Source organism: Stomoxys calcitrans, chromosome 2 (assembly GCF_963082655.1).
Source record: "Stomoxys calcitrans chromosome 2, idStoCalc2.1, whole genome shotgun sequence".
Taxonomy (NCBI): domain Eukaryota; kingdom Metazoa; phylum Arthropoda; class Insecta; order Diptera; family Muscidae; genus Stomoxys; species Stomoxys calcitrans.
The window spans coordinates 195282551-195309625 of NC_081553.1; positions in this window are offsets into that span (position 1 = coordinate 195282551).

The window sequence follows — 27075 nt, forward strand, 5'->3', positions numbered from 1 at the left end:
TGTCACTTTACTTAAAAGAAACAATTTTCAAAAAGTAATTGCGGATTTTTCATATCGTCGGCGTTGACAAATTTTTTCACATCTTGTGACTCTGTAATTGCATTCTTTTTTCTGTCAGTTATCAGCTGTTACTTTTAGCTTGCTTTAGAAAAAAAGTGTAAAAAAAGTATATTTGATTAAAGTTCATTCTAAGTTTTATTAAAAATGCATTTACTTTCTTTTAAAAAATCCGCAATTACTTTTTGGGCAACCCAATATATTCTCATTTAATTTTTAAGGTTTTAAGATAAATCTCTATCATATTTCAAATTTGTGTCATAATGAAATTTTAATCGTGGCCAACTGTTCTTTTATCCTTTTCCCTATTCAATTTCACTTTTTTCATAAGTCATATCTATCATTCCATAAAAGATTACATTGCACATTAGAGAGCTTAAACTTCCATTAGGGAAGGCAAAATGGTATTTGCTGATACATTAACACCATGACTTTGAAAGTCAATAAACCACAAATCTAAAGTGATGGTAAATGGACTTCGAAAAGGCAGAAAAGATGAAAGCGTATAAGAAGGACTTTTTGGCGACATAGAGAAAACCCATTCATACCAAATGGCAGAGTACAGCTAATAAACTGCATTTGAGCAAGTGGCGACAGCAAAAATACAACAAAAAGCAAATATTTGCAAGGCTTGAAAACTTAGAGAACTAACGGGAATGACATGTGGACACATGAGATATTGAAATATTCTTAGCCATGATAAACCAGTAAGGGAATGCAAAAGTTGGGCTCAGCCGACTGCAGAATAACCTACACCTACCCTTTAAGTACAAAGTAGGAGATATATATAATTTTGAACCAACTTTGATGGAGCTCGGCGGATGTTTTCAGATGGATTATTAAACAATCCGTATCGAATTTCGATATGCATTACAGGTTATAACTAAGAGCAATACTGGAAATCACCACAAATCTGATTATCTGAGCTATATCTAAATCTGAACCGACCAAACTTCTTAGATATTGTGGCAGTTGTCGAGGAAAGCGTTGTGCAAAGTTTTGGCCTAGCTCTAGTTGTGTGTCTCCAGAAAATGGGGCTAAATACATATATGGCGGCTATATATATTTAAATCTTAACCAATTTCTATAAAACTCACCAGTAATACTAAGAGTCATAAGAAAAATCCTTCCTGCCAAACATTGGCAACTACCACTTCTGTTACATAAATTCACCAAATTTCGATAAAAAATCGAGATGTCTTTCACCACTTGATCTTTACGGTTTGCGTGTACCTAGAGATCGCCTTCAAAAGACTGTTTCGTTGGAGCTTCCTCATTCATTCTGATAAAAAGGCCTAGCCAATGCAACCATTGCATTTTGATACGTTTAACTATGCTAATGTCGTAATACATCATGGTTCATATCACGCCGATACTCTCCATCAATGCAAACTGGTCCATACATTTTACGAAGAATCTCTCACTCAAACACTCCAAGCACTGATTTGCCTGCTTTCACAAGTAAACATGCCTCAGGACCATAAAACAACACGGGTAGTATCAGTGTCTTGTATCGTCTGATCGTTGTTTGTCCAGTGGTATCCTTGTTATTAAAATTCAAAGTTGAATATGTTTACCAGTATTATTCTTCGCTTAATCTCAAAACTGGTGTTTTAGTTTTAGATAAGGTTGCCGACTTCCTCAAAGTTGTGGTTCCTAACTTTCTCCATTTTCTTTATCTGCTCGTTTATACAAGGCGTTTTGGAAGTTGAAACCATCCATTACGTCTTATCTCCATTTACTGCCAGAGCCATTTTCACTGATGCTCTTTTGATTCTTTCAAAGGCTGCAGTTACTACTTCCGGTGACCGACCTATGATATCGACGACGTCGGCATAGGCGAGTAGCATGTGTTCTCTTGTGATTAGTGTGCCATATCTATTCACATCTGCATCTCGTATTATCTTCTCCAACAGGATAAAAATAAGATCACCCGATAGGCTGTCTCCTTGTCTGAAACTTCGTTTAGTATTAAATGGTTAGGAATGATTCTTTCCTATTCTTACTGAGGAACGAATATTCGAAAGTGTCATTCTGCAGAGTCTTATTAATTTTGCGGGGATACCAAACACGGACATGGCTTGAAATACCTTGGAACGTATACGACTATCGAAAGCGGCTTGGCGAGCATTGAAGAGACGGTTAGAGTTGGTTTGTCCTTCTCGGATCTTTTCCAGCATTTGGCACAATGTGAATATATGGTATTTGGATTTACCAGATCCTAAAGCCCAATTATCTTATTGACTTTAGGTTTTAATCTTTCACACAGTACGCTTCAAAGTATCTTGTATGCGATGGGGAGGTGACTTATTCCTCTGTAGTTGGCACATTAACGTCTTGTCTCCTTTCTTGTGTACGAGACATAGTATGCTAAGATTCCAATCATCGGGTATGTGTTCTTTAAGGCAGATTGCGCAGACAAGCTGATGCATATGCCTTATCAGCGTGTCCCCTCCGGTCTTAAATAGTTCAGCAGGTAACCCGTCGACTCCTGCTGCCTTGTTGTTCTTCAGTCGGGTCACAGCTACTTGGACCTCATTCTGACTAGGAGGTAAACATTCTCTGCCATCATCAGGAATTGGTTTTTCGGTATCCTCTTCGCCACCATCATCGGCCACCAGCAGTTGGGTAAAATGTTCTTTCCATATTCTCACCATGCTATCTGTGTCAGTTACCATCCTCTGCAGGAGGATGTGCCTGCACCAAAGCCATTGGTTTGATGTTTAATTCGTTGGTCGAATTTCCGGACTTCATTCTGCCTCCTGTACATCTCAATTCGCTCACACTTACGTCTTTACATTTGCTTCTATTTTTTGCAGAAGAGACGTTTTCCTCTTTCGTTTTCATCGGGTACCTCTCCTTCATCTGGTGCGTTGCTACTGACTGTAACATTGCCCTGTATATCGCTTTCTTGGCTTCAGTAGCATTTTGACACTCCTGGTCGTACCACGTTTTCCTCGGGGGAGGATAATGGTACCCAAGTACAGATTCCGGGGCTCCTTCCATAAAATGGGTAATGGTTTGCCATTGCGCTACAAGAATATTCGGACAGGTAGTGGTTTTTTCAGGCAATTGAGTCAGCCGAGTGGAGTATGCCGCTGCCGACTGTTGAGTTTGCAGCTTCCGATGTCCAGCTTCCGTGCAGAAACAGATTGTGTGTTTCTCTCATACTAAGACGAGAGCGAACTTTTGCTGCAACAAGGTAGTGATCCGAATCGATGTTCCCCCCTCGGATCGATCGTACCTCTAACACGCTGGATGAATGCCTTCCTTCTATCACAACGCGATCAGTTTGCTTCCTCGTGTTTTTATCGAGTGACAGCTATGTGGCCTTGTGAATATTTTATGTTGAAATCTGATGCTGCTAACTTTCATGTTTTTTGCCGCGGCGAAATCTATCAGCCTCAACCTATTACTGGACGTTATCTCGTGGAGGCTAAACTTTCCGACTATTGCACCAAAGATGTCTTCCTTCCCTATCTTCGTATTAAAAACTCCCAGAACGATTTTAATATCATGGGCGGGGCAGCGATCGTATTCTCTCTCTAGGCGCTCATAGAAAATATCCTTGGTCTGCTCGTCCTTGTCTTTTGTCAGGGCATGGGCACAAATAAGGCTGATGTTAAAGAATTTGTATTTTATTCCGATTGTGGCTAGCCTCTCATCCACCGGAGTTATTATACAGAATTTATGGTAAAGGAAGCCTTGAGTAGCTTCAAACCATTTAAATTACCAGTACCTAATGGAATATTTTCGGCGTTACTGCAGAAGGAGGTCAACTATTTGGCGACTCATTTGGCCAATATTTTCACAGCGTGAGTAGGACTTGCATATACTCCGAAAGCCTGGCTGAAAGCACGGGTGGTAATTATACCCAAGCCCGTCTAGCATGTTATGCGACACCAAAGACCTAGAGACCCATAAGCCTTACGTTCTTTTTACTCAAAACCATGGAACGTATTGTGGATACCATGATAAAGAGTAGGACATCCAGCAAACTGCTGAAATACAAACAGCATGTCTATGTCAAGGGAAGGTCGGTGGCGATTGTGCCTGCACGAGGTTGTGCATAAAAAAGATGAAGCCTTCGATTACAAAAAGTATATATTGGCGGTATGCATTGACATCGAGAGGGCGAGGAGGAAGTAGAATGGCAGACCAACACACTGATCCGATCTTTAGACCAGTACCAGGTGGAACGGGTTCCTAGAGACTGGATAAACCATAAGCCAAGGAGCAGGTAAATAAATTGTGGGTACCATGACATAAATATAAGGGAGAAAGTGACACTGGGCACGGGAACTAAGATCTGTTTTCGACTGGCTGACCATAAAGCGATCCTGCAGGCAGGGGCCACCGTAACGCAGTGGTTAGCATGCCCCCCTTGACGCTGAACGCCTGGGTTCGTATCCTGGCAGGAATATCAGAAAATTTTTCAGCGGTGGGTATTCCCTCCTAATGCTGGCGACATTTGTGAGGTACTTTGTCATGTAAAAACTTCTCCCCAAAGAGGGACTCGGCTATAAAAAGGAGGTATCTTATCATTGAGTTTAAAATTGAAATTATGCAGCATTCATTGATTTGTGAGAAGTTTGCCCCAGATCCTTAATGGAATATTCATGGGCAAATTTGTATTTTGCAGGCAGAGATCCGGGCGACCACGGAATGCGTGAGTTGGTGTGATGTTCAAGAGAGGACGTCGAATGTAGACATTTTACGGACAGAAAACTGGCCATTAGGGCAATAACAACCAGGATGGTAAGGTCACCACCAGTCTTGGAGTGTAAGAAATAGATTACCGCCTTCTATGAGGATGGCGCAATCCGCATCGTTTGGTTGCCCGGTAATAGCGGTTCCCCGGTAAGCGGAGGGGAATTAAAGAGCAGACGATTTGGCAGTGAAGGCCAGAGGTCTGCCCAAAGGCTTTCGGGTCGCCGCAGTGGGAGTTAAGGGCGTGCTCGACACTGTGGAACACAGAAGGGTCGGTAGGACGGGAAAATCCTATGAAGAGATCCCGCTAGACGAGGCTATTACTGAAGGGAAATAAGAAGGTGGTCAGTATAGCTTCTGGTATAATAATGGGACACATGGGACTAAGAGCTCACTTATGCATAATCGGTGTGGCAAGCGAAAGCAAGTGAAGGGCATGCGGGAAAGATTATGAGACGTTGCATAGTGGAAGAAAATCGGAAAAAATAGTAAAAAATATGCCATTAGACAACGTGTAAATATTTACTAGGAGCGCCTAAAGTTGGTAAGCTCGGCATTTCGAAAATAATAAGGACATCGAAACATTTTTGTATGAATTCAGCAGAAAAAAGTGTTCCCAAAAAAAAAAAACTAAATTCTGCCCGACTTTTTTTATAAAAATACCCAAAATACCCCTTTCGGGCAAAGATGGTTTCAAAATCAGCATTTTTTAGTAAATTTGCTGTGGAGGCTACAACTATTGTTAGTTGGAAAAATTTGTTTGCATGGGTTTGGAGAACATATGGAATAAAAAAATAAACCCAAATGGGGGATCTGTTCTTTGCAATTTGAGTACTCGGGAGGTTTTTCCAATTTTTTAATAAAAAAAAATTGCCTATTTTGAAGTACACAGGAGCTAATCTGTTTAAGTTGACATATTTTGTTCGAATTTCACTTAAGAAATACGTACCATATCTTCTCTTCACAAACAAAGAAGAAAAATCGAGTTATTTAAGCAAGTTTTTTCAATGAAGACTAATTAATGAAAATACTTTTTTTTGACCAAAGAATGTAAAAAGTACACTTTTCACCTTCTTTGACTTCATAACTGTATATTTTTAACTGTTTTAATTAGATGTGAAAACTTCTTGCGACAAAGTTGTTGTAAATTTTGTCACGAATCCAAATCATGCAAAATACGAAGCCATGGTTAAATCGAGTCACAAAGTGATTCTGAGCGATATATATCAATGGGCCTATCTCTCTTCGGAGGCCACCGTAACGGAAAGGTTAGCATGTCCACCTATGACGCTGAACGCCAAGGTTCGAATCCTGACAAGACCATCAGAAAAAATTTTCTGTGGTGGTTTTCCCCTCCTAATGCTGGCAACATTTGTGAGGTACTATGCCATGTAAAACTTCTCTCCAAAGAGGTGTCGCACTGTGGCACGCCGTTCGGACTCGGCTATAAAAAGGAGGCCCGTTATCATTGAGCTTAAACTTGAATCGGACTGCACTCATTGATATGTGAGAAGTTTGCCCCTGTTCCTAAGTGAAATGTTCATGGGCAAAATTTGCATTTTCATATGCTATCTCTCTACCTTCTGGGTATTACAAATATATGCACTACATTATAATGCCCTGTATCACATTGTGATTGTACCTTTGAAATATGTAGTTTGTTTTTGTAGCAATCATATCATATCTAATGAAAATCTTAATTTCCAAATACCAAATAAATGCCGATTTTCCTAGCTTATACTCTTTAAGTCCTTAGGCTTATTTACTGACATTTAGTTTGGAAGAAATCTACTATTTCTTGAAAATCCTGTTTCAAGCCTATTTTCATGGCATGAGAAACTTTTCTCAATATTGACATTTGACTTTTTACATAGTATTGGAATAAAAAGTATTTAAGCTATTATAAAATTGAGGACAGACACTATTATGGTTAGGCCAAAATAAACATTTCGTACAATTTGCTCCCAAAATCCCCCCCTTTTGTAGGCTGACCAAAGTCAACATGAAGAGTAAATATTTGTTTTGTAGTCAAACGAAAAATAGACTTCTTGCTAATCTTCTTGATTGTTCGTTTGCTAACCAGCCAACACTGCTGTAGTTCTCTTCAGTATTTGTACAAAATGAGTTGTATGAATTTTTTATAATGCATTCATTTTGGTAAACGACTGAAAGGAAAACAAAGGTTGAACAGAAAGCCATTGAATACCTTTTCAATCTTTGTTGTGTGGAAAAAAGTATGTATATTCTAAACTTTAGGTTAGTAGCATTAGGTAATTAAAGAAAAAATGAAACAATAATGAGTCTTTGTGTGGGAGTAAAACCATTGAAAGAATTTCACCAGAAAATGCTTAACATTATTTTCAAAATGCAAGTACCACAATGCGTATGAGTTATTTAAACTCAAAGTACAGTGGGGCGTATGATTTTTTAATAATATTGCTTACAGCGTACTACAGTGCGTATGATTTATATAAACTTAATGGAAATTCTGATTCAACCAAACCATGTCCGTCCATCTGTCGAAATCACGATAGCGGTCGAACGCGTAGAGCTATCCGCTTAAAATTGTGCATAGATACTTTATACTGACGTAGGCCGTTGGGGATTGCAAATGGACCATATGGGTTTAGATTTGTATATAGCTCCCATATAAACCAATTTCCCGATTTGACTTCTTGAGCCCCTGGAAGCCTCAATTTTCATCCAATTTGGCTGAAATTTTGCACATAGTATTCTGCTATGACTTCCAACAACGTAGCCAAGTACGGTTCCGTTGTTGAAGGTTGAACGCGTAAAGCTAGCCGCTTGAAAATTTGCACAGATATTTTATATTGATGTAAGCCGTTGGGGATTGCAAATGGGCCATATGGGTTTAGATTTGTATATAGCTCCTATATAAACCGATTTCCCGATTTGATTTCTTGAGCCCCTGGATGCCTCAATTTTCATCCGATTTTGCTGAAATTTTGCACATAGTATTCTGTTGTGACTCCCAACAACGTAGCCAAGTACGGTTCGAATCGGTCAAGAACCTGGTATAGCTCCCATATAAACCGATCTCCCGATTTGAATTCTTGAGCCCTGGAAGCTGCAATTTTCATCCGATTTCACTGAAATTTTGTACATGGTGGTCTGTTATGACCCAATAACTGTGCCAAGTACGGTTTAAACCGATCTCCCGATTTGACTTCTTGAGCCCTAACAAGCCTCGATTTTTATTCGGATTTGGCTAAAATTTTGCATACAGTGTTCTGTTATGACTCTCAACAACTGCGCCAAGAACGGTCCAATTCGGTCTAGAACTAGATATAGCTCCTATATTTTAGCATGCTGGTGGGTTCCCAAGATTCGGCCCGGCCGAACTTAGCACGCTTTTATTTGTTATACCCTACACCACTACTGCGGTACAGGGTATTAAGCAAAATTGCAAATTTTGCCCATGAACATTCCACTAAAGAACAGGGGCAAACTTCGCACATATCAATGAGTGCAGTCCGATTTAAGTTTAAGCTCCGAGTCCGAATGGCGTGCCGCAGCGCGACACCTCTTTGGAGAGAAGTTTTACATGGCTCACAAATATTGCCAGCATTAGCAGGGGAAAGCCACTGCTGAAAATGTTTTTTGATGGTCTTGCCAGGATTCGAACCCAGGCGTACATCGCATTAGGCGGACATACCAACCTCTGAGCTACGGTGGCCAGGGTATTATAACTTTGTGAATTTGTTTGTAACATTCAGAAGGAAGACAGAGAGAGAGAGAGAGAGAGAGAGAGAGAGAGAGAGAGAGAGAGAGAGAGAGAGAGAGACCCGTTGATAAGTCTACCGATCGACTCAGAATCATTTTCTGATTCGATCCGCCTGTCTGTCTGTCCGTCTGTCTGTCTATGTTAATTTGAGTACAAAGTACAGGTCACACATTTTTTATCTGATCGTCTTAAAATTTGGCACAAGCATTTTTTTGTGCCTAAAGATGAAGCCTATTGAAATTGGAAAAAATCGGTCCAGATTTGGATAAAGCTACCATATATATGTTCGTCCCGGCCGAAAGGGGATAACTATGAGCACCACACAGGAACTTTGAGGTCCGACAGGTGTGTGGTGAAAGCTACCGGGCGCGTCCACAGGTTACGGATAGTGGAAAGATCCCTTTTTTTTGCGGAGTAGCTGCAAATGCGGCCGCGGGCAGTCAGCGATTTTCGAGAAGAGAGTCTTAGTAAGGAGTCAGTCACAAAACCCATGCGGTTGGGGCGCTGGGCCAGTAACCCGCCCCCGGAAAACATAGAACTACTAAGAAAAACAAAGGAATAGTAAAAACCGACTCCCCTCCCAACCTTGACCATCCACGCAAACGAAAAAAGGACCATGATTTGTGGATTTGCACAGCTGCCTTCACACGAGGAATGAAATTGGCTGTGGATTTGTGGTTAGTCGGAGACTGAAAGCGGCCGCGGGCAGTCAGCGATTTTCGAGAAGAGAGTCTCAGTAAGGAGTCAGTCACAAAACCCATGCGAGTGGGCGCTTGGCCAGTAACCCGCCCAGAAAACTATGAGAAACAGAGCCATAGTAAAAACGGACCAACGTTGACGACCCACGCAAACGAAAAAATGACCATGATTTGCAGATCTGCACCTAGAATGTTCGCACTCTCTAAAGAGAAGATGGAGTATACTTGCTGGCCGATGTATTAGAGAAGTACAAGGCAGATATTATCGCCTTATAGGAAGTGCGATGGACTGGGAATGGCGTCACTACAACACCAAACGGTGACGGAACTATAATATAGCTGCCATGATACGAGGCATGAAATAGGCTAAGGATTTGTGGTTAGTCCGAGACGGAAATACCTTGAAACACGCATAAAAGCCAAATTCTTGAACATCGGCCTTATTTGTGCCCATGCCCCGACGGAACACAAGGACGAGCAGACCAAAGATATTTTCTACGAGAGCCTAGAGAGAGAATATGACCGCTGCCCCGCCCATGATATTGAAATCGTTCTGGGAGATTTTAATCCGAAGATAGGGAAGGAAGACATGTTTGGTCCAACAGTCGGAAAGTTTAGACTCCACGAGATAATGTCCAGTAATGGGTTGAGGCTGATAGATTTTGCCGCTGCAAAAAACATGATAGTTAGTAGCACCAGATTTCAACATAAAAATGTTCACAAAGCCACATGGCTGTCACCCCATCAAAACACGAGGAACCAAATTGATCACGTTGTGAAAGATGGAAGGCATTCATCCAGCGTGTTAGATGTACAATCCATCCGTGGAGCGAATATAGATTCGGATCATTACTTTGTTGCAGCAAATGTTCGCACCCGTTTGAACTTGGCGATCTGACACTGCACGCAAGCTGGACATTGAAAAGCTGCAAACACAACAGATGGCAAGGGCATATTCCACTCGACTGACCCAACTGCTTGATGGAAGCACTCCTTGTTCCGATGATATAATGGCACAGTGGCAAACTATTGACCACTCCATGGAAAATGTCGCGAAAGCCATACTTGGGTAGCGGAAGCCTCCCCCAAGAAACCCATGGTACGACCAAGAGTGTTGAGATTCTATTGAAGCGAAGAATGCGGCATATGGAGCAACCCTGCAACCAGTAGCAACGCACCAGATGAAGTAGAGGTATCGGGAGAAAACGAGAGAGGAGAAACGTCTATTCCGCAGAAAGAAAAAGGAACTGGAAAGACGTGAGTGTGAGCGAATTGAGATGTACAGGAGTCAGAATGAAGTTCGTAAATTCTACCAAAGAATTAAACATTAAACCGGTGGCTTTGGTGCAGGCGCATACTCTTGCGGAGACAAAGAAGGAAGCCTGGTAACTGACACAGATAGCATGATGAGAATGTGGAAAGAACATTTTACCCAACTGCTAGTGTCCGACTTTGGCGGCGTAGAAAATACCGGAGAACCAATCAATTGTGATGGTATAAAATGTTTACCTCCTAGTCAGAATGAGGTCCAAGTAGCAGTGACCCTACTGGAGAACAACAAGGCAGCTGGAGCCCACGAGTTACCCGCTGAACTATTTAAGACCGCAGGCGACACGCTGATAAGACGTATGTATTAGCTTATCTGCGCAATCTGGCTAGAGGAACGCATACCCAATGATTGGAACCTCAGCATACTATGTCTCGTACATAAGAAAGGAGACAAGACGGAATGTGTCAACTACAGAGGAATAAGTCTCTTCCCCATCGCATACAATATACCCTCGAGCGTACTGTGTGAAAGATTAAAACCTAAAGTCAATGAGATAATTGAGCCCCATCAATGCGGATTTAGACCTGGTAAATCCACCTTGGACCAGATATTCACACTGCGCCAAATTCTGGTAAAGACCCGAGAAGGACAAATTAACACCTACCAGCTCTTCGTTGACTACAAAGCCGCATTCGATAGTCCTTTACGTTCAATTCATTTCAATGGTATTTCAAGCCATGTCGGAGTTTGGTATCTCTGCTATATGACACTTGCTGATACGCGTTCCTCAGTAAGAATAGGAAAGAATCTCTCCGAACCATTTAATACCAAACGAGGTTTCAGACAAGGATACAGCCTATCGTGTGATCTCTTTAACATCCTGCTGGAGAAGATTATACGAGATGCAGATGTGAATAGATATTGGCACACTAACCACAAGAGAACACATGCTACTCGCCTATGCCGAGGACATCGACATCATCGGTCGGCCACCGGAAGTAGTAACTGCAGTCTTTGAAAGAATCGAAAGAGAATCAGTGAAAATGGGTCAGCCAGTAGATGAAGATAAGACGAAATGGATGGTTTCAACTCCCAAAATGCCTTGTTCAACCGAGCAGATAAAGAAAATGGAGAAAGTTGGGAACCACAACTTTGAGATTGTCAACAAACGAAACGAATGACACCAAAAATGCAAATTTTGCCCATGAACCTTCCACTAAGGAACAGGGACTAACTTCTCACATATCAATGAGTGCAGTCCGATTCAAGTTAAAGCTCAATGATAAGGGGCCTCCTTTTTATAGCCAAGTCCGTATGGCGTGCCGCAGTGCGACACCTCTTCGGAGAGAAGTTTTTACATGGCATAGTACCTCACAAATGTTGTCAGCATTAGGAGGGGAAAACCACCGCTGAAAAATGTTTTTTCTGATGGTCCCGGGCGTTCAGCGTCAAAGGCGGATATGCTAACCGCTGCGCTACGGTGGCCTCCAGCGAATGACTCCAGTTTTGGGATAAAGCGAAGAATAATACTGGCAAACAGATGTTACTTTGGACTAAGTAACCAGTTTAGCAACAAGGCCAACTCTCAACAGACGAAGATCACACTACACAAGACACTGATACTAGCCGTGCTGTTATATAGTTCTGAAGCATGGGTACTTATGAAAGCAGATGAGACAGTGCTTGGAGTATTTGAGAGAAAGATTCTTCGTAAAATATATGGACCAGTTTGCGTTAATGGAGAATACAGTCGACGTATGAACCACGAGCTGTATGACGATGATAGCATAGTTACACGCATCAAAATACAACGGCTGCGTTGGCTAGGTCATGTTGTCAGAATGGATGAAGAAGCTCCAGCAAAGAAGTCTTTTGAAGGCTAGTACACGCAATCCGGGAAAGATCAAGTGGTGGGAGACACCTCGAAACTTGGTGTCATAGATTTTACAATGAGCGTAGATGATCGAGGAGCTTGGAACGCGATTCTACGTTCAGCTAATGGAACAAGTGTTCTGTCATAGCCAATTACAGTAAAGTAGGTAAATCATGCTCTGGGTTTTTACTGCAGTTGTCAGGCCTATAATGCTATATGATAGTGTGGCCCTATACACCTGTACGAGAGCCATTGGGGAGGGGGGGCTTAGAACGCGTGTCATGCATTGGGTATATACTGCAGTTGTTAGACCTATAATGCTATATAGTGTTGTGGTCTGGCGGACGGTGCTTCAAAAGTCCACCTACTGCTCAATACTTAACCGGATCTAAAGGATGGCGTGTTTGTGCGTCACAGTCCATCTAATGCACTGAATTTAATACTGCACGTAATGCCTCGGGACATTGTGGCTAAGCAAATTGCTGCCACCACTGCTGTGAGGCTAAGGGAGCTTTCTCTTTGGTCATGTGGCGGCTACGGACACTGTGTTATCGTTGATACATGTCCGATGTTTCAGGCAGTGTGGATTACATCCTGCCTGAGCTGCTTTTTGACCAAAAAGTACTGTCAAAAAGCGGTTTCTGATAATAGAAGCTATGTAGACTTCTATACGGATGGTGTCAAACTAGACGACCAGGTGGGCCTTGGGTGTACACTAAAGATCTAATACTGGTTATATCGAAAAGGTTACTGGACCACTGCAGTGTGTAACAAACGGAGATCCTTGCAATTAAGGAAGTGGTGGAATGCCACAACGACGATTGACATAAATATCTTCGCAGGCAGCCTGGCAGCCATTAAATCCCTGGAGAACGTGTTTCCCTCGACCGTCGCAGATCTCTCAACAAGATGGCTGAACAGTTCAAAATTCATCTGTTCTGGGTGCCAGGCCTCAGAGACATTCCAGGGAATTGTAAAGCGAGCGAGCTTGCGAGACAAGGAACAACCTTACACATTCCAGGGAAACTGGAACCTTTGGGCATGCCTCTAGCGACATATAAGCTAAGTTTTCAGGATAAGGCCCGAAGGTCAACGAATGCTAGAGGATTCCAAAACCGCTTTGCTGTCACTGGCTGGAGGAGATGTTTCAGTCATTGTGTCCGTCATGGCAGGTCATTGTCTAATCGGAAAACATGCTGACAGACTGAAGGTTGCCAGCAACGACTTTCAAATGTGTTTGTGTGGTTTTGTAGTTGACTTTATATTGGTTGCCCAAAAAGTAATTGCGGATTTTTTAAAAGAAAGTAAATGCATTTTTAATAAAAGTTAGAATGAACTTTAATCAAATATACTTTTTTACACTTTTTTTTCCGAAGCAAGCTAAAAGTAATAGCTGATAACTGACAAAAGAAAGAATGCAATTACAGAGTCACAAGCTGTGAAAAAATTTGTCAACGCCGACTATATGAAAAATCCGCAATTACTTTTTGGGCAACCCTATAGTAATGACTGACTTTGACTTTCAAAAATGTTTGTGTGGTTTATAGTTGCACATAATAAGAGTATTATATACTGCATCTACATGACTACAATTAAAGCTGATTGTACTCACCTTCTCCAAACTGTAATAGCACTAGCCGCTATTTTCCGCATGGTGCAATGTAGCTGAAAACAAGGAAATTTTAATTACTGTCTATTGCTACCAAAAACGCAAACTCTTAAGAATAATACCATCTGTATCCCAAATTGGTGAAATACATACCAAAGAGGCTCAGCAAAATGTCATTTAACCCTTATGGTCCTATGTGCTTTGGTTGTACAAAAGCTGCTTGCTAAGCTTACTTTCGCAAGGCAGACCTCCCCCAGACAGCGTGAAGAGGAAGGGTGACACAATTAATGCAAACAATTAAAAATTAATGAAATTTCAGGAAAACAACACTTACACCGTGTAGAAGCATAAAATTCAAAGCCAAAGCACCCATAATGGGGGGAATGAGGCATATGGCTACATGGGGATAGATACAACAAAAAATGAGGATATTAAAGAGGGACTTGCTGAAACATAAAAATGCGTTGGATTAGTAAAAACAGGCATGTTGCTGCTGTTGTTTCAACATCCCCGAATATTAAAGCGAACCTCCTCTTTATGCTTTCAGCAAAGGCGTTAATAATTTAGCCTTGTTTTAATCACAGCAAAGAGAACAATAAAATCTCAAAGAACTTTGAAGCTAGTCATTATAAGCATTACCCATAAAAAAACACCAAAGATTGTGAAAAGAATTTTAAATAAATGAACTTTCATGACTTTCGAAAAAAAACAACGACAAAATTAAAACACACTTGTCTTGATACAAAAGTTTTAGAATTTTTACAATCGTTAACTAAAACAGTGCTGTAATACATTAATTGGCCTAATTTGCTTGTTGAATGTGGGGAAACAAAGTACATTTTCGTTCTAAAAGCAGGAAGGAAAAAGATCCTTAAGATAGAAGTTTTTGGAAAGGTGGGTAGATGAATAACTTATAGTGAATGGCTAGCATAACTCATAGCGGATGGCTTGTCTAGACAACAGCGGCAGCGTATCGCAAGTTAGGTTCACCGAAACAGTCTTTGATGACCTAGTCGGCCATACAGAAAGCATTTTTAGCCCTCAGGGTATATACATACAGTGGCAGCATTGACCTAGAGGGTGTCTTCAATAATGTAAAACAACGCCCATTGGCATAGAATCGAAACAAAAACTGATCAAAGCTCCTAAATTCCTCGGTATTTCGAAAAATTGTTTGGGCGGCCAATTCTTCATTTGTGGTCAGATTTCCCAAATTCTATTTTTTCTGGGTAAAACTCAAAAAACCATACAAAAAGCGCAAAGCAATGATGAACAGGAAATTGAACAAATCAAACATTTTTAGAAAAAACAAGTAAGAGCGTGCAAAGTTCGGCCGGGTCGAATCTTATATACCCTCCACCATGGTCGCATCTGTCGAGTTCTTTGCGCTGTATCTGTTTTTAGGCAAACAAAATATAATGAATAAGGACGGAGGAGCAGCTACATCAAATTATAGTCCGATTCGGGGCTCAATCATATTGGAGCTGAATCAAGCTTTAGATCGATTCTGACCATATTGCACACGTATGTTGAACGCCATGGGAGAAGCCGTTGTACGAAATTTGTGCAAAATCGGATGAGAATTGCGCTCTCCAGAGGCTCAAGAAGTCAATACCCAAGACCGGTTTATATGGCAGCTATATCAGGTTATGGACCGATTAAGACCATACTTTGTACAGTTGTTGAAAGTGATATCAAACCACTATGTGCAAAATTTCAGTCAAATCGGACGAGAATTGCGCCCTCTAGAGGCTCAAAAAGTCAAGACCCAAGATCGGTTTATATGGGAGCTATACCAGGTTATGTACCGATTAGGACCATACTTTCCACAGTTATTGGATATCATAACAAAACACGTCGTGCAAAATTTCATTCCAATCGGATAAGAATTGCGCTCTCTAGAGGCTCGAGAAGTCAAGACCCAAGATCGGTTTATATGGGAGCTATACCAGGTTATGGACCGATTAGGACCATACTTTCCACAGTTATTGGATATCATAACAAAACACGTCGCTAGATCGACATAAAATGTCGCGACGATCAAGAATATATATACTTTATGGGGTCTCAGACGAATATTTCGAGTAGTTACAAGCAGAATGACGAAATTAGTATACCCCCCATCCTATGGTGGAGGGTATAAAAAGAATGGTAACTCTTACCCTTGTAAACTTGCAAAAGAGCAATTTGCAATAGTTGGGTGTTTAAACCGAATGTTACGCACTTTGTGTATTTTTCGGTTTTCAGACCTATAATGGTATATGGTGTTGTAGTCTGGTGGACGGTGCATCAAAAGTCCACCTACTGCTTACAGCCGGATATAAAATCGCAAATTTTACCCATGAATATTCCATTAAGGAACAGGGGCAAACTTCTCACACATCAAGGAGTGTAGTGCGTTTTAAGTTTTAAACTCAATAATAAGGGTCCTCCTTTTTATAGCCGAGTCCGAACGGCGTGCCGCAGTGCGACACCTCTTTGAATGTAAATTTTTCATGGCATAATACCTCACAAATGTTGCCAGCATTAGGAGGGGAAAGCCGGATAAAAACGGATGGCTTATTTGTGCCTCATAGGCACACTGAGAACGACACCATCTGATGCACTGAATTTAATCCTACAACTAATGCCTCAGGACATTGTGGCAAGACAAATTGTTGTGACAATTACTATGAGGCTAAGGGAGTTTTCTCATTGCTCGTGCAGCAGCTACGGACGCTGTGTTATCTTTGATACAATGTCCGATGTTCCAGGTAAAGTGGATTAAACATTTCCCGAGCAACCTTTTCATAAAAAAATGTGTTCCACTATTCCTGTAACTACGAGATCACTGGTAATAGAAGTTACATTGACTTCTTACGGATGGTTCCAAACTAGACGACCAGGTTGGCCTTGGGGTGTACTCCGAAGAACTTGGTATCTCTGTATTTCGAGAAATTTCTAGATAGTCCCCAAAAATCCATAGAAAAAGGTCCGTTTGAGGTCTACAGTATATATATACTGGTTTTGGGGATATTCGATTGTTATACCGTCCACTATAGGATGGAGGTATACTTAATTCGTCATTCTATTTGTAACACATCGAAACATTGATCCGAGACCCAAAAAAGTATTGACATCTTAATGTTCTTAAACTATTGGGTTGCCCAAAAAGTAATTGCGGATTTTTCATATAGTCGGCGTTGACCAATTTTTTCACAGCTTGTGACTCTGTAATTGCATTCTTTCTTCTGTCAGTTATCAGCTGTTACTTTTAGCTTGCTTTAGAAAACAAGTGTAAAAAAAGTATATTTGATTAAAGTTCATTCTAAGTTTTATTAAAAAAGCATTTACTTTCTTTTAAAAAATCCGCAATTACTTTTTGGGCAACCCAATTTTTAACCAAGTCCTTCCGTCTTTCCGTCCGTCCGTCTGTCCGTCCGTCCGTCTGTGCGTCCGTCCGTCTGTCCGTCTGTCCGTCCGTCTGTCCGTCCGTCTGTCCGTCCATCTCTCCGTCTGTCCGCCAGTCTGTCCATCCGTCTGTCTGTCCGTCTGTCCGTCCGTCCGTCTGTCGAAAGCACGCAAACTTTCGAAGAAGTAAAGCTAGGTGATTGTAATTTTGCATACATACTTCTTATTAGTGCAGGTCGGGTGGGAATGTAAATAGGCGAAATCGGTCCATGATTTAGCAAAGCTGCCATATAAACCTTTATCGGATTTTGACTTCTTGAGCCTATAGAGGGCGCAATTCTTATCCAATTTGACTGAAATTTTGAACCAACCAAAACACCTCGTGCATGTACGAAGTGTTTTGATTTGTCCATCAACAACTGTGCCAAGTATGGCCAAAATCGGTTCATAACCTGATAGCTCAGATATAAACCGATTTCGGATCTTGATTTCTTGAGCTTCTAAAGGGCGCAATTATTATCCGATTTAGCTGAAATTTTGCATGAAGTGTATCGTTCTAACAACTACGCCAAGTATGGTTCAAATCGGTTCGTAACCTGATATAGCTCCAATATAATCCGATCTCGCATCTTGACTCAACCAACGGCACAATCGATTTTCTCAAAATTTTCACATATTTTGTAGGCTATATTATTTGTCGATATCGTAAGGGGAACGATATGCCAAAAACACAACCCAATATCAAAAGTTGACCGATCGGGAGAATATAGGTATCAAATGAAAGGAATTTGTGAGTAGAATTCGAATATGGTATTAAAATTTGAGTCTAAGTACCCATCAGGCCGCCTCAATCCCAAAACTCCCCCAAACAGACATATCAGGCATTCATTTCAATATGGGGCTCATATGAAAGGTATTCCGGAGTAGATATCGAATCTGGCATACAAAATCAGATCGAAGTATAGGTGACCCCCTGACCACCCCTTAAAAACGTCATTAGACCCATTATGACTATATGATACTTGGATGAAGCGATTTTCTTAAAATTTTCATAGATTGTGTACGTTCGCCTGGAAGGAAACATAGGCAATATAAATTTTATATATCGGGTTGAGGCGGGCCCTCCCCCTTTCCCCAAAAATGCCACCCATATCCAAAAGTGGTCCGATGGGCACAGTAAGGGTGTCCAATGAAAGGTATTGGAGACCAGGAAACGAATATGGTATTCAAATTTGGCTCCAAGTAGCCAGTGGGCCCCCACCCGACCCCAAAACTCCTCTAAACAGATATATTCGAAGTTCATGTCAATACGGGACTCAAATGAAAAGTATTAGGCAGTAAATTACAAATATGGCATAAAATATTAGATCCAAGTAATGGGAGGTCGCCCAAATGGGCATATTAGTCGACCATGGCTATACGGGACTCAAATGAAAGGTATTTGAGAGTAGATTACGAATATGACATTAAAATGTGCGCTCAAGTCTAGGTGGCGCTTTTCCTCCTAAAGATACGTCAAATAGGTTATTTGACCCATTATGACAATTTGGGACTCAAATGAAAAGTATTTGAGAGTAGAAAACGAACTTGATATCCAATTTTGGAGCCAAGTGTTTTGGGGTACGCCCTAAAGCAGCCTGAACTTCATTTCCGTTGGGAATGAAGAACGAATTTGATATCTATTTTCAGTGCAAAGTTCTGGTGGCCGCCCTAGCCCCAAAACACCCTCCAAACGGTTCATGATTACAGGCCATGGCAATATGGGGCTCAAATTAAAGGGATTTGGAAGTGCAGCACGAATTTGGTATCCATATTTGAGTCGAAATGTCTGAGGTGCCATCCCTCCCCTAATGAGAACGTTACTCTAAAGAAGAACATTACCACCAGGAACCGAGGAGGGGCATTCAAGATTCAAGTTTAAACACAATTCGACACCTCTTTGGGAAACTTTTTTAAATGACCATGCATGGCATTGTACCTCGCAAATTTCGCCAATATTAAGAGGGGATAATCACCGCTTTGTCCGATATTCTCGTCAGGATTCGAACGCGTTCAGCGTCATAGGCACGAATTCGATTTCCGCATTCAGGGCGAAGTGTTCCCACCCTAAAAAGTTATTAGAGAGTTAAAGAAGGCGCAGCGGAGCGGACCCTGGTTTGGCTAGTTCTTAATAAAGACCGATCTGAACCATATTTCAGTCAGATATTGGGAGGCTTTAATCAACACACTGTTTCAAAGTTCAGCGAAATCGGATAATAATTGCTGCTTTTGTGGGCTTTATACCCTAAATCGGCAAATCGGTCTATATGACAGCTACATCTAAATATGGTCCGATCTTGAGTCGAATATCAGGAGGCTTAAAACATCTCACTGAAAGGTCACAGTCGGATGGGAAAACATGCTAACAGACTGTAGGTTGCCTGTAACGACTTTTACCGAAGCTGTGAGGACATCGAGGAAGAAGAGAACTTCTGCTGTGTGTGTGTGTCCCGCACTGGCAGTCAATACGATATATAATATACAGTTCTACTTTAGATTCTCATTTCTTTGAGAACCTGTCTGAATTAGAGGATGTTAACATAAGAAAACATAAACAAGAATACGAATAAGCTTCTGAAACCGTGACATCCTGATTTTTAGAAATATCTCAATTGTTTCCAAAACATTCAAGTCGAAAATTTTACAACTTCACTGTTGACTGTATTTAAAGCATCTCGATCGAAACAGATATTCTAGAGAAACGCTCATACAATTACGTTTTAATTTGTTTCTTTTTTTAAATTGGTAGGACAATATCTACCACCACATAGCCATCGCTTGCATGACCTTCTGCATATGCATTGCTGAGCCGTAGGCAAATTTGGTTCTAGGCCCCGCCGCAACTTCCCCTTCCCTAACTATACGAAATCGTTTAAATGGCATGCAAGAACCATAAAATGTTGTGTTTAAGGCCATAATGAACTTTGGTGGTTGAAAGGAGATCACGTTCACGATATGTTCAGGCATTTGAGGTAGCAGTGTGCATGTGTGCCCGAATACGTATGTATGTACATACATGTGTGTTAACAATGACTTCTTTTGCTTCTTCGATATTGTATACGACAACCACCAACAAAAGTTGATTGCTGGCAAGACATTCGTGAATTTTAACGCTACGTTTGAAGTTCTTTTTGCTGCTGCAAATTTATCCATGGTTTACCCGGACACACACCCACACACAACTGACTGACACGTACTTTAGGCAAGAATGGTGATATGTTCGAACATTCCAATCCAATTAAAAACGTTTACACTTTGATGTGAAGACATTGAAAAGGGACAAGAGTGGTGGAGGCGTGGCAGGTCATGCCATACTATGGCAAAAGTTTACATTTCGATATGTAGACTACGAGGGGGGGATCACAAAGGAATCGGATTGAATAGTCTAATATAACTCTGTTCACCCCTCAGGCTACGATCCATCAGTATATCATAAACTACTTGATGGCAAAGGAAAGATGAAGAACGGGAAATTCTTTCACCCTTTGTATTGCAGAAGGGTAGTTTATTAACATTTTATTGTTTTTTTTTACCCTTTGCATTAAAAAAAGGAGTTTAATTACCTTCTCTTAGAGAGGGGTAGTTTTATTACCCTATACCTTAGGAAAGGGTAGTTTCTTTACCCATTGCCTTGAAGAAGAGTAGTATTATTACCTTTTGCCTTGAAGAAGAGTTCCTTCATTACCCTTTGCCTTGGGGAAGGGTACTTTTATTACTCTTTGCCATGGGGAAGGGTAGTTTTATTTCCCTTTGCCTTAGCGAAGCGTACTTTTACTATCCCATAACCAAGAGCAGGGTAGTTTTAGTACCCTTTGACTTTGAGACGGGTTGTTTTATTACTCTTTACCTTGGGGAAGGGTACTTTTATTATCTTTTCCACTGGGGAAGGGTATTTCAATTACCGCTATCGTTGGGAAGGGTATTTTTATTACCCTTTGACTTGGGGAAGGCTACTTTGATTACCCTTTGCCTTGGGAAAGAGTTATTTTATTACCCTTTGCCTTTGAGAAGGGTACTTTTATTAGCCTTTGCATTGGGGAATGGTACTTTTGTTACCCTTTGCCTTTGGGAAGGCTACTTCTATTATCTTTTGCATACCCTTTGCTTTGGGGAAGAGTACTTTTATTACCCTTTATCACAGGGAAGGGTACTTTTATTACCCTATGGGTAGCTTGGGGAAAGGTACTTTTATTAGCCTTTGCTTTGGGGAATGGTACTTTTGTTACCCTTTGCCTTAGGGAAGGCTACTTCTATTATGCTTTGCATGGGGAAGGGTACTTTTATTACCCTTTCCAATGGGGAAGGGTATTTTAATTACCGCTATCGTTGGGAAGGGTATTTTATTACCCTTTGCCGTGGGGAAGGGTATTTTTATTACCCTATACCTTGGGGAAGGTTACTTTGATTACCCTTTGCCTTGGGAAAGGGTACTTTTATTACCCTATGACTTTGAGAAGGGTACTTTTAGTACCCTTTGCTTTGGGGAAGAGTACTTTTATTGCCCTTTGTCACAGGGAAGGGTACTTTTATTACCCTATGCCTTGGGGAAAGGTACTTTTATTAGCCTTTGCCTTCGGGAATGGTACTTTTGTTACCCTTTGCCTTAGGGAAAGCTACTTCTATTATCCTTTGCTTGGGGAAGGGCATTTTTATTACTCTATGCCTTGGGGAATGGTATTTCTATTACCCTTTGCCCTAGGGAAGGGTACTTTTATTACTTTCTGCCTTGGGTAAGGGTACTATTTTTACCCTTTGCCTTAGGGAAGGCTACTTCTATAATCCTTTGCTTGGGGAAGAGTATTTTTATTACTCTGTGCTTTGGGGAATGGTATTTTTATTACCCTTTGCCTTGAGAGAGGGTACTTTGATTACCCTATGCCTTGGAGAAGTGCACTTTTAATACCCCTTGCCTTGGGGAGGGGTATTTTTATTACCCTTTGCCTTGGGGAGGGGTATTTTTACTACCCTTTGCCTAGGGAGAGGGCACTTTTATTGCCCCTAGGGTAATAAAAGGAGCAATAAAGGGTAATAAATATACCCTTTGCCTTGGGAAAGAGGAACTTTGATTACCTTTTGCCTTGGAGATTGTTAATTTTATTACTCTTTGTCTCAGGGAAGGGTTTTTTATTACTCTATGCTTTTGGGAAAGGTACTTTTATTACCTTTTACCTTGGGGAAGGGTACTTTAATTACCCTTTGCCTTGGGGATGGGTACTTGTATACCCCTCACCATAGGACGGGAGTATACTAACCGAGTCATTCCGTTTGTAACACCTGGAAACATAGGGGTAGGACCCCATAAAGTATATATATTCTTGATCCTTTCGACATTCGGAGTGGATCTAGCCAAGTCCGCACGTCCGTCTGTCGAAATCAGGATAGAGGTTGAACGCGTAAAGCTAGTCGCTTGAAATTTTGCACAGGTCGTTGGGGATTGCAAATGGGTCATATCGGTTCAGATTTAGATATAGCTCCCATATAAACCGATCTCCAGATTTAATTTCTTAAGCCCCTGGAAGCCGCAATTTTTATCAAATTAGTCTGAAATTTTGCACATAGTGTTCTGTTACGACTTTTAATAACTGTGCCAAACACGATCCAAATCGGTCAAGAACCTGATATAGCTCCCGTATAAACCCATCTCCCGATTTGACTTCTTGAGGCTTTACAAGCCTTAAGTTTCTTTCGATTTGGTCTAACATTTTTTACAGACTGTTCTGTTATGACTTTTTATAACTGTGCCATATACGGTACAATTCTGTCAAGAATTTGATATAGCTCCCATTTATACCGATCTTCCGAATTGACTTCTTGAGCTCTTCGAAGCCGCAATTTTTGTCCGATTTGGATTTTGCACATAGTGTGCTGTTATGACTTCCAACAACTGTTGCAAGTAAGGTCTAAATCGGTTAGGAACCTGATATAGATCCCATGTAAACCGGTCTCTCGATCATCCTTGTTTGGTTCCTAGAGCTTTAATTTTTGCTGGTTTGAATTGAATTGAATTGAATGAATGAATATTAATTTTTAGAAGAATCCATGGTGGTGGTTTCCCAAAATTGGGCCCGGCCGAACTAAGCACGCATTTACTTGTTGAAATTATATGTGACATGACTGATCGTCTAATTATTAAATTAACAAAACTTTTATTGCTGCCCCTCCTATATTTCATTCATTCATTGCGTTCGAACTTATCAAAGTTCTTTCTTTCTTTCTTTCTTTGCATGCTATTTTAAGTTGTAAAGGAAAAACTTTTTTCTCGCCACATTCTCACAGTCAGCCACCGCCGCCTATCACATAACCACCATACATGCATTACCAACGCACACATACGCATTTCGACATGCATGCCATATACAGGGCTTACTCACGTTCTTTTGTCACGAAAGTATTCACACGCATAAGGTTAAAAATTCTAGCACGCACACAGTCTGGCACTAGCATTTATACACGCATACATACACACAAACAAACACCAACATGCTTTAACACTCAATCTTATCCATTTATCAACGTGACTTTGGTAAACTTTGTGGATTTAGCATGTTTTTCGTAGTGAGCGAGCAAACTAAAGTTTATGTGGGTATGATGTCCCTATCATTTTTTTTTGGTGTTGTGTTTCACATTTCCTACTGACATTTTCACTGTTTCAGAGCAACGGCAAATGGTTAAAAGTTTTGTAAAATATTTACTACACCTATTATTAATGCAATAAAGTTTTGTGCGCAATGCTTCCTATGAAATTTGTGTGACGTGAATCCATGTATCACCTTCAACATGGTAACAATACCAGAGCTTCAGAACACCACCATAACTTACGCAGCCACCAACATCAAAAACTTTGCATAAACAATGTTCAACACAGCACCTTCAACTCCCTTCCGTTTCCTGTGAAGCAACTAGAGTGCGCGGAATCAGTTTGGCAAAGTTGATGTAGTGTGGGGCATTGTATGCCAACACCTTAAAATAGGTCAAACTACTGTTTACAAGCTTCGATTGCGTTTACGAATGTTATATAGTCCTGTCGACTTAACAAAAATCAATTTTGTTAAACAAAAGCAGCTAGGATTTGTGTTATAAAATGCATTTTTGTTTTCTGCAGAGAAAATGGCATAGAAATTTTTGAAAACAATTCAAACCATTTGACAAAAAATGTTTCCCAAAAATGTGAATAAATTGGCGTGGGAATTGATCATAGAAATATTGTCTTTAGAGAACAATTAAAAAAATTTTCTTTTGAGGGAAAAATTCATAGAAATTCTGTAAAAATAAAGTTATGGAAATTTAATTTGCCTCTGTTCCTTAGAAATTTTATCTTTAGAGAAAATTTCATGGAAATTTTGTCTTTAGAGAAAATTTCATGGAAATTTTGTCTTTAGAGAAAATTTCATGGAAATTTTGTCTTTGGAGAAAATTTCATGGAAATTTTGTCTTTAGAGAAAATTTCATGGAAATTTTGTCTTTAGAGAAAATTTCATGGAAATTTTGTCTCTAGAGAAAATTTGATGGAAATTTTGTCTTTAGAGAAAATTTCATGGAAATTTTGTCTTTAGAGAAAATTTCATGGAAATTTTGTCTTTAGAGAAAATTTCATGGAAATTTTGTCTTTAGAGAAAATTTCATGGAAATTTTGTCTTTAGAGAAAATTTCATGAAAATTTTGTCTTTAGCGAAAATTTCATGGAAATTTTGTCTTTAGAGAAAATTTCATGGAAATTTTGTCTTTAGAGAAAATTTCATGGAAATTTTGTCTTTAGAGAAAATTTCATGGACATTTTGTCTTTAGAGAAAATTTCATGGAAATTTTGTCTTTAGAGAAAATTTCATGGAAATTTTACCTTTAGAGAAAATTTCATGGAAGTTTTACCTTTAGAGAAAATTTCATGGAAGTTTTGTCTTTAGAGAAAATTTCATGGACATTTTGTCTTTAGAGAAAATTTCATGGAAATTTTGTCTTTAGAGAAAATTTCATGGAAATTTTGTCTTTAGAGAAAATTTCAGGGAAATTTTGTCTTTAGAGAAAATTTCATGGAAATTTTGTCTTTAAAGAAAATTTCATGGAAATTTTGTCTTTTGAGAAAATTTCATAGAAATTTTGTCTTCAGAGAAAATTTGATGGAAATTTTGTCTTTAGAGAAAATTTCATGGAAATTTTGTCTTTAGGGAAAATTTCATGGAAATTTTGTCTTTGGGGAAAATTTCATGGAAACTTTGTCTTTAGGGAAAATTTCATGGAAATTTTGCCTTTGGAGAAAATTTCATGGAAATTTTATCTTTGGGGAAAATTTCATGGAAATTTTGTCTTTAGAGAAAATTTCATGGAAATTTTGTCTTTAGAGAAAATTTTGTCTTTAGAGAAAATTTCATGGAAATTTTGTCTTTAGAGAAAATTTCATGGAAATTTTGTCTTTGGGGAAAATTTCATGGAAATTTTGTCTTTAGAGAAAATTTCATGGAAATTTTGTCTTTAGAGAAAATTTCGTGGAAATTTTGTCTTTAGAGAAAATTTCAAGGAATCGATTTCTTAGCTATTGAGATGATAAAAGATCGCCTACCTCATTCTGGCTGCCCAGAAATTGCGTCTCCGACAGTAATTCCACCGTCTGCAGGTTGCTTCCGGTGTTATTTTCGTCCACCCTATTCAGAGGGTTTGGCAAGCTTGGATCTTTTAAGAGCACTCTGCGCAACGAAGATGGTTTACTAGTGTCCTTCAAATTTCCACAGAAAGTTTTATTGGTGGCGTTCGTTTCTTTACGGTAATACTTATGTGGACAAAATCTCTGAGTTCCCAATTCTCTTTGTTGATCCGGTTGAACTTGGCGAAAACGGACTTTTGGAATTAGCATGATTTGGCGTAGTGGGAAAATCTGGGTCTATGGTGGTTTTACCAGGTCTTAATACGTTTTGATAAGGCAGAAATTTCTAGTTAAGTTTATATTTCCACACCTCACACCAAAGTATTTTGATGAAATAAATGCGATGGGATTGAGACTGCTTCCTCTAAGGTTGACAGATTCTGTATTTTCCTCTTGCTATGTCTGGTGTATAGTTTGCTGAGATTCTAATGAATTTGTATTTTAAATAAAGATTGCGCTAGAGTGCTGATGCCTTCGCTTTTTCAGTTTGTCGCTACCAATTTTAAGTAGTTCAGCTGGCAACCTATCGGCTCCTGCTGCCTCATTCTTCACCATTCTAGGTTAGATAAGGTTTAAGAGGCAGTCTGCCATCAGACTCATTTGAACGTTTTCGTCCATTCGGATACTACACGAACAGGAGAAGGAACATGCCTTCTTGTTCCTACCGTTGAACTATCCAGATCGCTTTAAAAAGCCCAACAACTTGCGAATGTTCACATCCGCTAAATCAGAGAAGTGGAACTCCTTCTGACTGCCAATGCGGGACACAGCCACAGCAGATGTTCTATAATTTCTTCTTCCTCGTCGTCTTCACAGCTTCGGCAAAAGTCGCCATTCGCAACCTTCAGTCTGCCACTAGTGCTACACTATCTTCATTCTGACTTGACCGTAAACATTCTTTACAATACTTTGGCGGAACATACCTCGTCGCCACTATCGAATGGAAGCATCTGAAAAAAATGTTCTTTCCTATATCCTAAACACACTATATGGACCCGTTACCAGATTTCCTTCTTTGTCTCTGTTCCTGTACCAAAGCCATCGGTGTG